The 10,348-nt window shown below is 56.4% G+C and overlaps 1 pseudogene; it reads right to left on the minus strand.

The window, feature by feature from the left end:
* Positions 1-823: 823 nt before the first annotated feature.
* On the minus strand, positions 824-1,127 carry LOC142423834 (large ribosomal subunit protein mL63-like; annotated as a pseudogene).
* Between the last annotated feature and the right edge of the window lie 9,221 nt (positions 1,128-10,348).

Raw genomic sequence — 10,348 nt, forward strand, 5'->3', positions numbered from 1 at the left:
GTGGTTGTTGTTGTTGTTGGATATCATCGACACATCATGACCCCCTGCAGGGCAGAACGAACCCCTGCCAGGCCTGAGCCATCGTTACACTGTCCCCCTGGGGGAGCCCATCGTGGCAGCGACTGTGACCACCCATCTCCTTGGGGGCTTTTTCTGCCCCTCACTGGGAGGGACAATGACAAGAGCAAGACCCCTGACAAGATGATGGGCCCAGTGGCTGCCGCCATGGGCTCAGACAGAGAACAATTGTGAAGACGGTGCAGGACCGGGCGGTGTGCCCCTCTGTTGTACCTAGACTCCCCATGAGTCGGCACCAGCTCAACAGCACCTAACAACAACAATAAAAACTTTTAAATGTACGTTGTATTGTAAAGGATCATCGGAAAATAATAGCTAATTAATACATAATGAAGGATTGAATAAAAGGGAAGTGAAAAACTAAAAAAATAGCTTAACCTATCCAGTAGAAAGAAGAGACATTGCAAAAAAGTACAAATAGCGAGCTGAGAAAAGCCCACAGGATTACGTCATCCATCATGCTAATTTCCTTTATCTTGAAGCACAGAACCCAGATCTCGATTTACTACGTTTTCATTCGCAGTATGCTTATGTCACACCAAGGTCATCCCCAGGGTCCCACTGGCACGAAGAGGTCTACAAATACCACTGCGGTGGTTTCGATGCAGGTTACTCTGCTGATGATTTTGTAAGAACCGTACAACTGGCCGATCGTGTCCCATTTTTCTGGAGTCGGCTCATGTCCGTGATCGGGTGACGAGAGGCAGCCTTGTGCTCTGTAACACCAAGGGGTGGACACTCGAACTTAGGACCATTTCTTGGTGACATCGAGATGATCGAGATGGTCGGCTACAAGGGGAGGGGAAATTGGAAGTGCTGGCCGCCTCGATGGCCTCGAAGGCCTGGGCCCTGCGGACGGCGGCGTGGCCGAGCTCTTGGTGGGTGGTCAGGTAGGGCATGCTCAGCCGGTAGTGGTTCTCCCCTTCGATCTCCAGGCGACGGATCGTGTTCTCCTTGGACAAGCAGGACACGTACCGCAGCTGCCGATGCTTCCCGTTCCACATCTTTCCGGGAATGCGATTGCGGAGGAGGAAGGCGGCCAGGAACATGGTGGAGTCACGCTCCGCTGGGTGACTCCCATTATGGTAATTTTCAATGGATTACTTAAAAGGCTACAATGAACAAGTTGGCCTTTACATTTTTTAAATCAAAAGGGCCTGTATGTGCCCAAGACACATAATGTAACCAAGCAACAAACAAGCAGCAACCCCAAAGCAAGTGCTGTACAGTTGTATGTGACCCGCGGCAGCCCGTGTGTCTGAGTCAGGCAGCCGCGGCTGTGTCTTGAAGACGCAGCCAGCCAGGCCTTTCTTCTGAGACACTTGTGGATGGATTGGCACTGCCGGCCTTTGGCTGGTAGTGAAGCACTTAGGCATTTGTGTTGCCCAGGGACTCTCCTGTTTCCATATAGAGACAGGAGAGGATGGCAGCAGGAGGGTGAGAGTCTGAGTCGAGTACACCGTGACTAGCTGTTTGCAAAACTATACAACGCACATTATCATATGAGTCCAAGAGAGGGGGCATTTGGAAAGGGTCAAGGCTTCCTTGCTGCCCCTAATCAGAGACCGGGCTTTCTCTACGCGAGCCTTCCGAGCAGGGCTGCAGGCTCACTGCGGACGGACGGCGACTGGAAGCCTGGCGATGGCTTCAACTGGGTGTTTGCAGGTCCGTCAAGCTGAAGACCCTTCGCAGTCCTGACACAACCACACCAAGCTCACGGCCATCAATTCCGGCTCGCAGCGACTCTGCGGGACAGGGTAGCACTGTCTGTGTGGGTTTCCAAGCCTGGGATTCTTTATGGGGGTAGAGAGCTTCCTCTTTCTCCCGTGGAGCGGCTGCTGGTTTCAAACTGCCGGTAACTGACCCAAGCCCTCGGCTGCCACCCCCTACAGGAGAGAGGGAACTGCCCCTTGGGGGTCCCACGGCTGCCTGTCTTCGTGGGAGCAGACTGCCTCATCTCCCTGCCTGGAGCAGTTGCTGGGTTTAAACCTCTGACCTGGGGTAAGCAGTCAAATGCCTAACCCACAGCGCCACCAGGGCAAGACACCCAACCTGCTCACTGTTGTGGCTAGGTGCTGTCCGGCTGGCCCTGACCCACAGTGGCCCTGTGTACCACCCTCCCCACTGTGGTGACGTTTGGGCCCCGGGCTGCAGCCGCTGGGTTTATTTTCCACCGTTTCCGTTGTTCTGGGACCAGTCCTAGAAAAGCCTATCCCTCCCATAGAATCATCTTGGCATTGTCGTCGAAAATCAGGCCAGCCCTCGTGTGGGTTCGGGTCCTGGACCCCCGTGGTATGGTCGCAGTTCCTCGCCCATGCGCTTTCTCCCCTTGCAAAGGTGGTTTTTTGTTTTTTAATTCTATTATCTGGAGAGGCCCCGTGATGGAGCACTCTGCTGCTCAGTGAAAGGTCGGCGGTTCAAAGCCCCAGTGGCTCCTCAGGGGTAAAACGAGATGATCTGCTCCCATGCAGATTGCAGCCTGGACACCCTGCGGCGGGGCGGTGCTGCGAGTCAGAACTGACCCGAGGGCATGCGCAGCATGTATCCTGCGGCCTGACCTGCATCCTTGGAGCACCATTCCAAAGCAGAGCATCCATTGAGGGGATTCCAAATCGCAGTGACCCTCTTGAGGTAGGGCCCCGAGGCAGTAAACGTGTATGGGTGCAGAGAGAGAGCCTCGTCTTTCTCCTGCCGAGGGGCTTGAGCTGGTGACTGGGGGCCCTTGGGCTCCTTCTGGAGCACACTCAGTCCTGGGAGGAAGGGAGAGCCGGCAGGTGCATGCGTTCTTTCCACAGCAGAGCTGTCTGTCCTTCTGCAGCCCGGGTTTGCGTCCACGTTCTCCCCGGCGCCACCGTCCAAGGCTCCAGTCCCTCCGCTGTTCTTGCTCCGTGTCCGGCTTTCACCACAGAGGAGGGATGGGAACACCACCGTCAGGGGCAGAGTTCTCCGTCAGGCTGCCATCCTGCGGTGGCTGGCGGGTGGCTGTGATGCTGGAAGCTGTGTTGCCGGCATTTCAAATGCCGGCAGGGTCACTGGGGTGAGCGGGTTCAGAGGAGCGTCCAGACTAAGAACAGACGATGGAGAAGGACTCGTCCGTCCACTTCAGAGGAAGGAGCGCTGAAAACAGAATGGACAGCGGCGGAGCGTTAGCCGATCCTGCAAGCCTCCTGGGAGAAGCCACACAGTATACGGACAAACTGACAGGGCATGGGAGGTGGTGGGAGACGCTCTGGCTTAGGTCCTGCACACCTGAGTCCTCAAAGTGACATCTTTGCTGTGACTAGAGCTGCTGTACAAAAAATGGGACAAACGGGTGGCTTTAAAGACCATGTTCTGGAGGCTCCCTGTTCACATCAGAGTCCTGGCACCTGACCCTCCTCGTCCGGAGCCTGCGCATTGTTCCCTGGTTCCTGAGCTCATACACAAGCCCCATGAGATGTCTATCTTCCCGAGCATGTGTGTTTGTGAGTGTGTGTGTGGTGTGTGCCGGTGTCTATCTGTATGAATGTATCTGTGTTTGTGTATCTGTGTCCATGTGTATGCACGTGTCTGTATTTGTATGTATCTGTGTATGTCTTTGTGTCTGTGTGTGTCTGTGTGTCTATGTCTGTGTGTATGTCTTCATATATGTCTTTGGATATCTGTGTGTCTGTGTTTGTGTGTCTGAGTCTGCATATGTCTGTGTGCGTGTGTATCTATATGTGTGTGTCTGTGTGTGCATCTGTATGTGTCTGATGTACATCTCTTTGTGTCTGTGTCTAATGTGCTCTTTTCATAACTCAGAAGTGATTAGATTTACAACACACCTGCTCAGGTATGGCCTAATTAGCATAACAAAGAGACCCCTGTTTTTCAAACAGAATTGCGTCCACAGGTTAAGGGGTCCTGATTACAGCACCCATCCAGTCCTCTCTCCCCAGAGAAGTCCCTCCCTCTCTGGCCCAAACCATGGTGGGGCAGGACAGTGTGCCTGGAAGTGAACTGACAGGAAGGGGCCGGAGCCTCTGTCCTGGGGGAGAGACACAGTGTGGCCCACTGTAGGCATCCCCCATCCTTGCCATTGGCCTTCCCAGGACAGAAGGGAAGGGACGCCGGTCCTCCCCACCACCTCTGAGCCTTACACTGTCACACGTGGCTACCAGGCATCCTCTCCTGGCCCTGACCACCACCTGTGGACACCACTCCCAAGGCACGCGTGCGTGTTAGTGGTACTGGGAGTGGTGGTAGGGTGTTTGTATTGACCACATATGGAAAGCATGATCCTATCAGATGACAGAGACTCAGATGTCCCTGTCCCCAAGAATAACCACACTCAGGAGGGATGGGGAAGGGCAGGGACCTGTCCCCCAGAGGAGTCCCTCCCTCTCTGATCCCAAGCCATGGTGGGGGGAGGGGCGGGGGCAGGGCAGTGTGTCTGGAAGTGAATGGACAGAAAGGGGCCTGAGCCTCCATCCTGGGGGAGGGATGGTAATCGGCAGTGCAGTTGGACCTGGGGAGCTCCTCGGTGACCCTGTGGGGCTTCCTCTTGGCCAGACATCCCTGCCCAGGCCTAGAGGCTCCCACAGACACATATTAATTGGCAGAGAAGGGCAGTGATGCCCCTGGGGCTGTGGTAATTGGGCCCCGGGGTCCCCACTTCTGGGCCTTACCAGAAGGACACCGCAGCCCCAGCTCCTCCTTTAAGCCAGCACTGCTCAGAGCAGGGCCAGCCACTCAGGACCTGCAGGCTGCTCTGTCGGGTCAGCAGAGGGTCCCTGCCCTGCGTCAAAGGAGCTCACAGTGACAGGGACAGTGCTGCTCCCAGGTAAGTGCCCACAGAGTGGCCAGCTCTGTGTGGTGGTCAGGCCATGGCTGCAGGGAGCGCTTGCACCGGACACTGGCACTGGTGGACGTCCAAAGCAAGGGCCCCTCCCCCGGCACCCCCCATGAAGATCCCTGGCACCTTCCAGTGTCCCCTTCCTACTGGGTCTGAATCTTTACCTGCACCCACAATCATGGGTCCACCCCTACCTGCAGGCCCCTCAGACACACCTACTCCGAAGTGGACAGCTATGGGTGCCCACCTCAGAGGGCTACCTGTCCCAGGGCTCTGTCCCCCAGCACAGGACTGGGTGTGTCCTGCAGTCTCTCTGGTCAGCACCTTCTCCCACCCTCACTCCATTGTTGCCCCTCACCTGCTTGTCCACTCGCTGACTATCCCTCCCCCCTTGGATGTCCCCATGATGGTGAATCCAGGGCTTGCTGGGGGCGATGGGGGGCAAGAGCACCCCACTCTTCACCTTCACTCCAAGGACAGGCATCCACCCAAAGGGGGTCACCTCCTTGCTTTCATCTGCAGCACACGGGTGTGACCAGTGCACTGAGTTGATTCCCCTCCCACCTGCAAGGCAGCCCCCACCCCATTCCCAAAGGTAAGCACTGAGCTCCACCTCCCCGCTCCCCCCACCCCCCCTCACCCCTGCTCCAGGCCCATGGGCTTCTCAACTGCTGGGGGCTTCTCAACAGGTGGAAGGTGGGGCCCCTAATCTGTCAGGGGAAGAAGCTACAGGAGGGCCTCTGGGGAGGACACATATCAGGGCTTCCTTAAAAGCCCTGGTCATTCCCCCGTCACCGGACAGAGTGCCTCCGCCCTCGGGTCAGCCAAAAACCCTCTCTCCTGTACTTGCCCGTGTGCTAGAGCCCCAGTGGCCCCAGAACCAGGTTTCCCAGAGGCGGCTGTGAAGGGTGCTTTCAGGTCACTGGACACCCCCCCCGCCCCCCCACCCTGGGCCAGTGCCAGGCCTCGGCCCTCCTAGTGCTTCCTTCCGGGGCTCACTCTCTGCTTTTCGCTCCGAAGGGAACATGGCTCACCTCTGCCCTCTTTCGGAGTGCAAGTTCAGAACCTCAGAGCAGTCGGTCAGTGGGAAGAGCCACTGGCGGTTCCTTTTGGAGGGCTCAGGCAGGAAAGGCGTGCATGAGCCGGGTCAGCACCGGCCGGCGTTTCCTCCGCTGGGTCCAGGGCCCGCTGCAGTGACGCTTACCCTTTCTGTTTTGTTAACTTCAGACTTTGTTGTGATGTCCTTAATCTGTGTGCTTAGGTGTTTGTTTATTCTGATAGGAACTGGTCTCCATTTTCGTTGTTGGTCCAAGACTTTTAAGGAAAGGGGAGTCCATCGTTTGTACTTCTCGAAGGGGTTGGACTTTCCTTCGGTGTCAGAGAGCACCTTTTCTGCAGAAGGCTCGAGGCACAAAGGTGCATTCTTTCTCTCAGGGTAGCTGCAGCTTCTGTCAGGGAGTCCTGGCCGGGCACTGGTTACTCGCCGGGCTGCTAGCCATCAGGTCAGTGGTTTGAGGCCTCCAGCTGCCCCAGGACAGAAAGATGAGGCTGCCTGCTTCCATAAGGAGGTTCCTTCTCGGAAACCCAAAGGGCCAGGTCCGCGCTGCCCAGGAGGGTCGCTGTGAGTCACATGGACTCACAGCAGGGAGCTTGGTTTTATTGGGTGTCCCTCTTATCCTGTCACCCCTCCCTCCTTTCCTTGCCTCCGTGGCCCCGCAAGGAGCGAGAGGGACCCTGAACGAGAGGGATGTTGTCCCTTAAGCCCCGGACGGTGGGGTTCACGTCCACCAGCTTCAGGGTGGGAGAAAGCGGAGGCGCGGCTACAGCGGTGACCACCGGCAAAGCCGGGGCCGGGCTGTGACCGTCAGAAGGGAATGAAAAGATGGTGGATTTTTTTGGAGTCTCCTCCTGTTATTTCCACTAAAGGCTTATCGTGAAAAGACCTTTCTGGGTCCCAGTTTCCCTGGACTGGATCTTCATTCTCTGATCTCTGGGATGCCCCGCTGTCCTCCTCCCCCGATGGAGGGGTCTTCGCCAAGTAAGTTTCTCCCGCTGCCGCCCGCCGCCGGGACGGGTGGTGGCTCCCCTGCAGCGCCAGGCTGGGGCCATGTGGTCCGTGCTCCTTTCCTTGTGGTCCGCATTCTTCAGCGATCCTTTCGTAACTTACAGATTCTACATTGTGCTTTTCAAAACTCATTTTATCGGGGGCTCTGACAGCTCTTAGGGCATTCCGTACATCCGCTGTATCAAGCACGCCTGTAATTAGGTGTGGTCATCATTTTCCTTCTTTCTTCCTTTATTTATTTTTGCCATCATCATTTTCAAAACATTTTCTACTTCAGCCCTTGGTACCAGCTCCTCTTTCCCCCCGTCTCTCCTCCACCCTCCCACATTCGTGTTTCCTTGATCAATTGTATATTGTTATTTCACATCTTACACTGCCGTTGTCTCCCTTCATCCACATTTGTTATTTGTCCTCTTGGGGCGGGGGCGGGGGACTATATCTCCAATCTTGTGATGGGTTCACCCTTTCTCACCCTTCCCCCCGCCTTCCCCCTCCCCTCATGATATTGCTACTCCCACTGCTGTTCCTGAGGGGTTTGTCTGTCCTGAATTCCACGTGTCAAGAGTGCTTATCTGTACCAACGTGTGCTTTCCTGTCTAGGCAGATCTGTCAGGTAGACCAGGGCCATGGTAGTGGTGGGAGGAAGTATTCAGGAACTAGAGGAATGAGGTGTGAGAATCCACATTCTTTGCAGTACCTTCATTGACCTTGCAAATGCAGAGCCTTCTGGAAGGGAGGCAAGAAACATCCCCCCCCCCCACCTACCTCCCGACCTCTGCCTTGCCAGGAGCTTCCTAGTTTCTTTTTATTGCAATCACTCATATCCCTGTCCCGTTTCCGTGTATCTTCCCACCTATCAGCTATTGGCTTAGCTGTAGTGACATCATCAAGCGTTTGCTAAGCTCAAACGCTTGGTTTATGTGGTGTCTGTCCTTCTGCCCAGTGTCCATTTGCTTGGCGCTGGCCTGGGTCGGGGCTGCTGTGTCCTCTTGTGTTGAGGAAGGGGTGAGTGCTTGGCATTTGGCCAGGGCCTTGCCTTGGCGGGGGCTGTCCTCTGGTGGCCTCACCTGTGAGTCACTACAGGCGTGGCCGCAGACTTCACCTTTCTTGGGCTTTGTTTTTCCTTGGACGATAAAGGTGAGCGTGGGTGTGTGAACTGAAGCGAATCCAATTCATCTTCTATTTTATAAAACTGGTCAGATTCCACCTCGATGGTTTAGGATACCTCCTCCTTGAAACTGCCAGTGAAGTGCCGGTCCATCTGACACTGGACCTTCAGAGGGACTCTGGTGGCATCGTGATGAGCAGTGGTGACTTATGGGGGGCGATCCACAAGGTTGGCAGTTTGAAACCACTGGCTGCTCGACAGTCTCTGAAACCCACAGGGGCAGTCCTACGGATGGCAGGGAGTACCCTCAGCCTGTTACAAACCCCCCACCCCCTGCCCCGTGACCACTCTGCTCCTGCTGCTCTGCAGTGGCAGAGACCCCTGCATGGTGCTCCCCTCAACCTGACTGCCCGTGCTCCCCCCTCCTCTCCAGGGACTCAGGTCAGTCCCTGCCACCACCTGTGCCTGTGGGGCTTCAGTGCCCCGTCCAGCTCTGTGGGTCCTTTCCCTCTGCCCACAGCAGGGACAGGGCAGCAATGTCTCCAGCTCCCCGTGCATGGTGAAGCTTCTCTCCTCCATTCCCAGAATGAGGAGAATCTGTTCTTCACATTTTCTGAGTCACTTGTCTGGGACCTGGGGGCCTCGAGGCAGGAGATGGGGTGCAGGTACGCTCCGGCTCCATCCATCTTTGGCTGGACCCTTTATTTTGAGTAGACTCTTCATTGCTCTCTCCCCCTGACGACATTCGTTCTTCTGAGTCTTCTTGGTTCTGGGGCTGGGCTGGTGCCACTGTGAGGGAGATGCCCAGGAGCCAGGTCCAGCGGGTGGACAGTGGGAGCCCAGGCAGCTGCAGACCGAGGGGGGATGGGGCGATGGGACCCTCTCCGAGACCCCCTGTGGGACCAGCCAGCTGGGGGAGCATCCCGCGCTGGAGGGATGCAGTGAGCAGAGGCTGGGGCCGCCTGTCCCTGGAGAAGGTCGCTCTGCGGACAGTAGAGGGGCAGCGTAAAGGAGGAAGACGCTGCCAGAGCCGCTGGGCGCTGTGGGTTCAGAGAGAACAAGGGTGGGGGTGGGATGGGGGAGTTGCAGGACACAACGGCGGTTTGTTCTGTGGCTCACAGGGTCCCTGTGTGTCAGAACCGACTAGATGGCACCCACCCACAGCAGGGTGCTGCCTCCCATCGTGAGTGAAGCCGTCCCTGCTACGTCAACAACGCGTTCATGAGAAAGGGGTTCTGTTTGGTTTTGCTTACTCAGTCCTCTGCCCGCTGTGTGCCGCGCCCTGTTTCCTGTGCATGTTCTCCAAAGGCTTCTGAAGCCCACGTCTGTTATGGGGTGTTCCGGAAGTTAGATTGCTCACCGCGGGCTTGCTGACTCGTGTGGCGGGAGGGGCCCCTGGTGCTCTTCTTGCTGTGGTACCTCTGTGCTGCGGAGGGTGCGTGTGTGCACGTGTGTGTGCGTGTGCACGTGTGTGTGCGTGTGCATGTGTGTGTGCATGTTCGTGTGTGTGTGCGTGTGTGCTTTTGCTGTGACTCTAAGTGGTCGTCCAGCGGTTTCGCTCTGACCATCCTTCTCTGTGGCGCGATGAACGACCACCTTGTCGTTTTAAAAGCACGTCAGATATTGAATGACACATCTGATTCCCATGTGTCCATCCGTGTAGGCTGCGTGTGTTCTGCAGTACAGATGTGGAGCGGAGGCTTGAGGAAAAGCTGGGTTGCTGGCCTCTTCCTGCAGTCGATTGCTTTTTCTTTTGAAAGGAGAACTTGTTCTCTTTTCTAAACTGCTCTGAATAAGACACTGAGGTCCCTGGACCAAAACTTGGAAGGCAGGGAGAGGTTTGTCTTGGCAAGCATCCCCCTGCCACCCTGTGCCTGAGAACCACTTTCCGAGAACCACTTTCCCTGCACGGTGCACTGTTCTGGCTTCTCCAACGACCTCCAGAGATCCCCACTCAGGCACACAATCAGTGTGCTTTTGTTGGTCCCGACGGTGCAGTCTCTAAGCCCACAGCTGGTGCGCTGAGTCCAGCGCATGCGTTTGTTAGGGGCCATTGGGTCGGTTTCCACCCGTGGGGACCCCTTGGACAACAGAACAAAGCACCGCCCGGTCCCGCACTGTCTCGCAATGGCCCCTATGTGTGCCGGAGCCCATTGCTCGGCCCCTGTGTCAGCTCATCTCCTCGAGAGTCTTCCTCTCTTCCTCTGCCCCTCTGCTTGTCCGAGCACGAGGCCCTTCTCCAGGGACGGGCCTCCCCGACAGCGTGTTCAGAGCGACATCT

Source organism: Tenrec ecaudatus, chromosome 13, assembly GCF_050624435.1.
Source record: "Tenrec ecaudatus isolate mTenEca1 chromosome 13, mTenEca1.hap1, whole genome shotgun sequence".
NCBI classification, from domain to species: domain Eukaryota; kingdom Metazoa; phylum Chordata; class Mammalia; order Afrosoricida; family Tenrecidae; genus Tenrec; species Tenrec ecaudatus.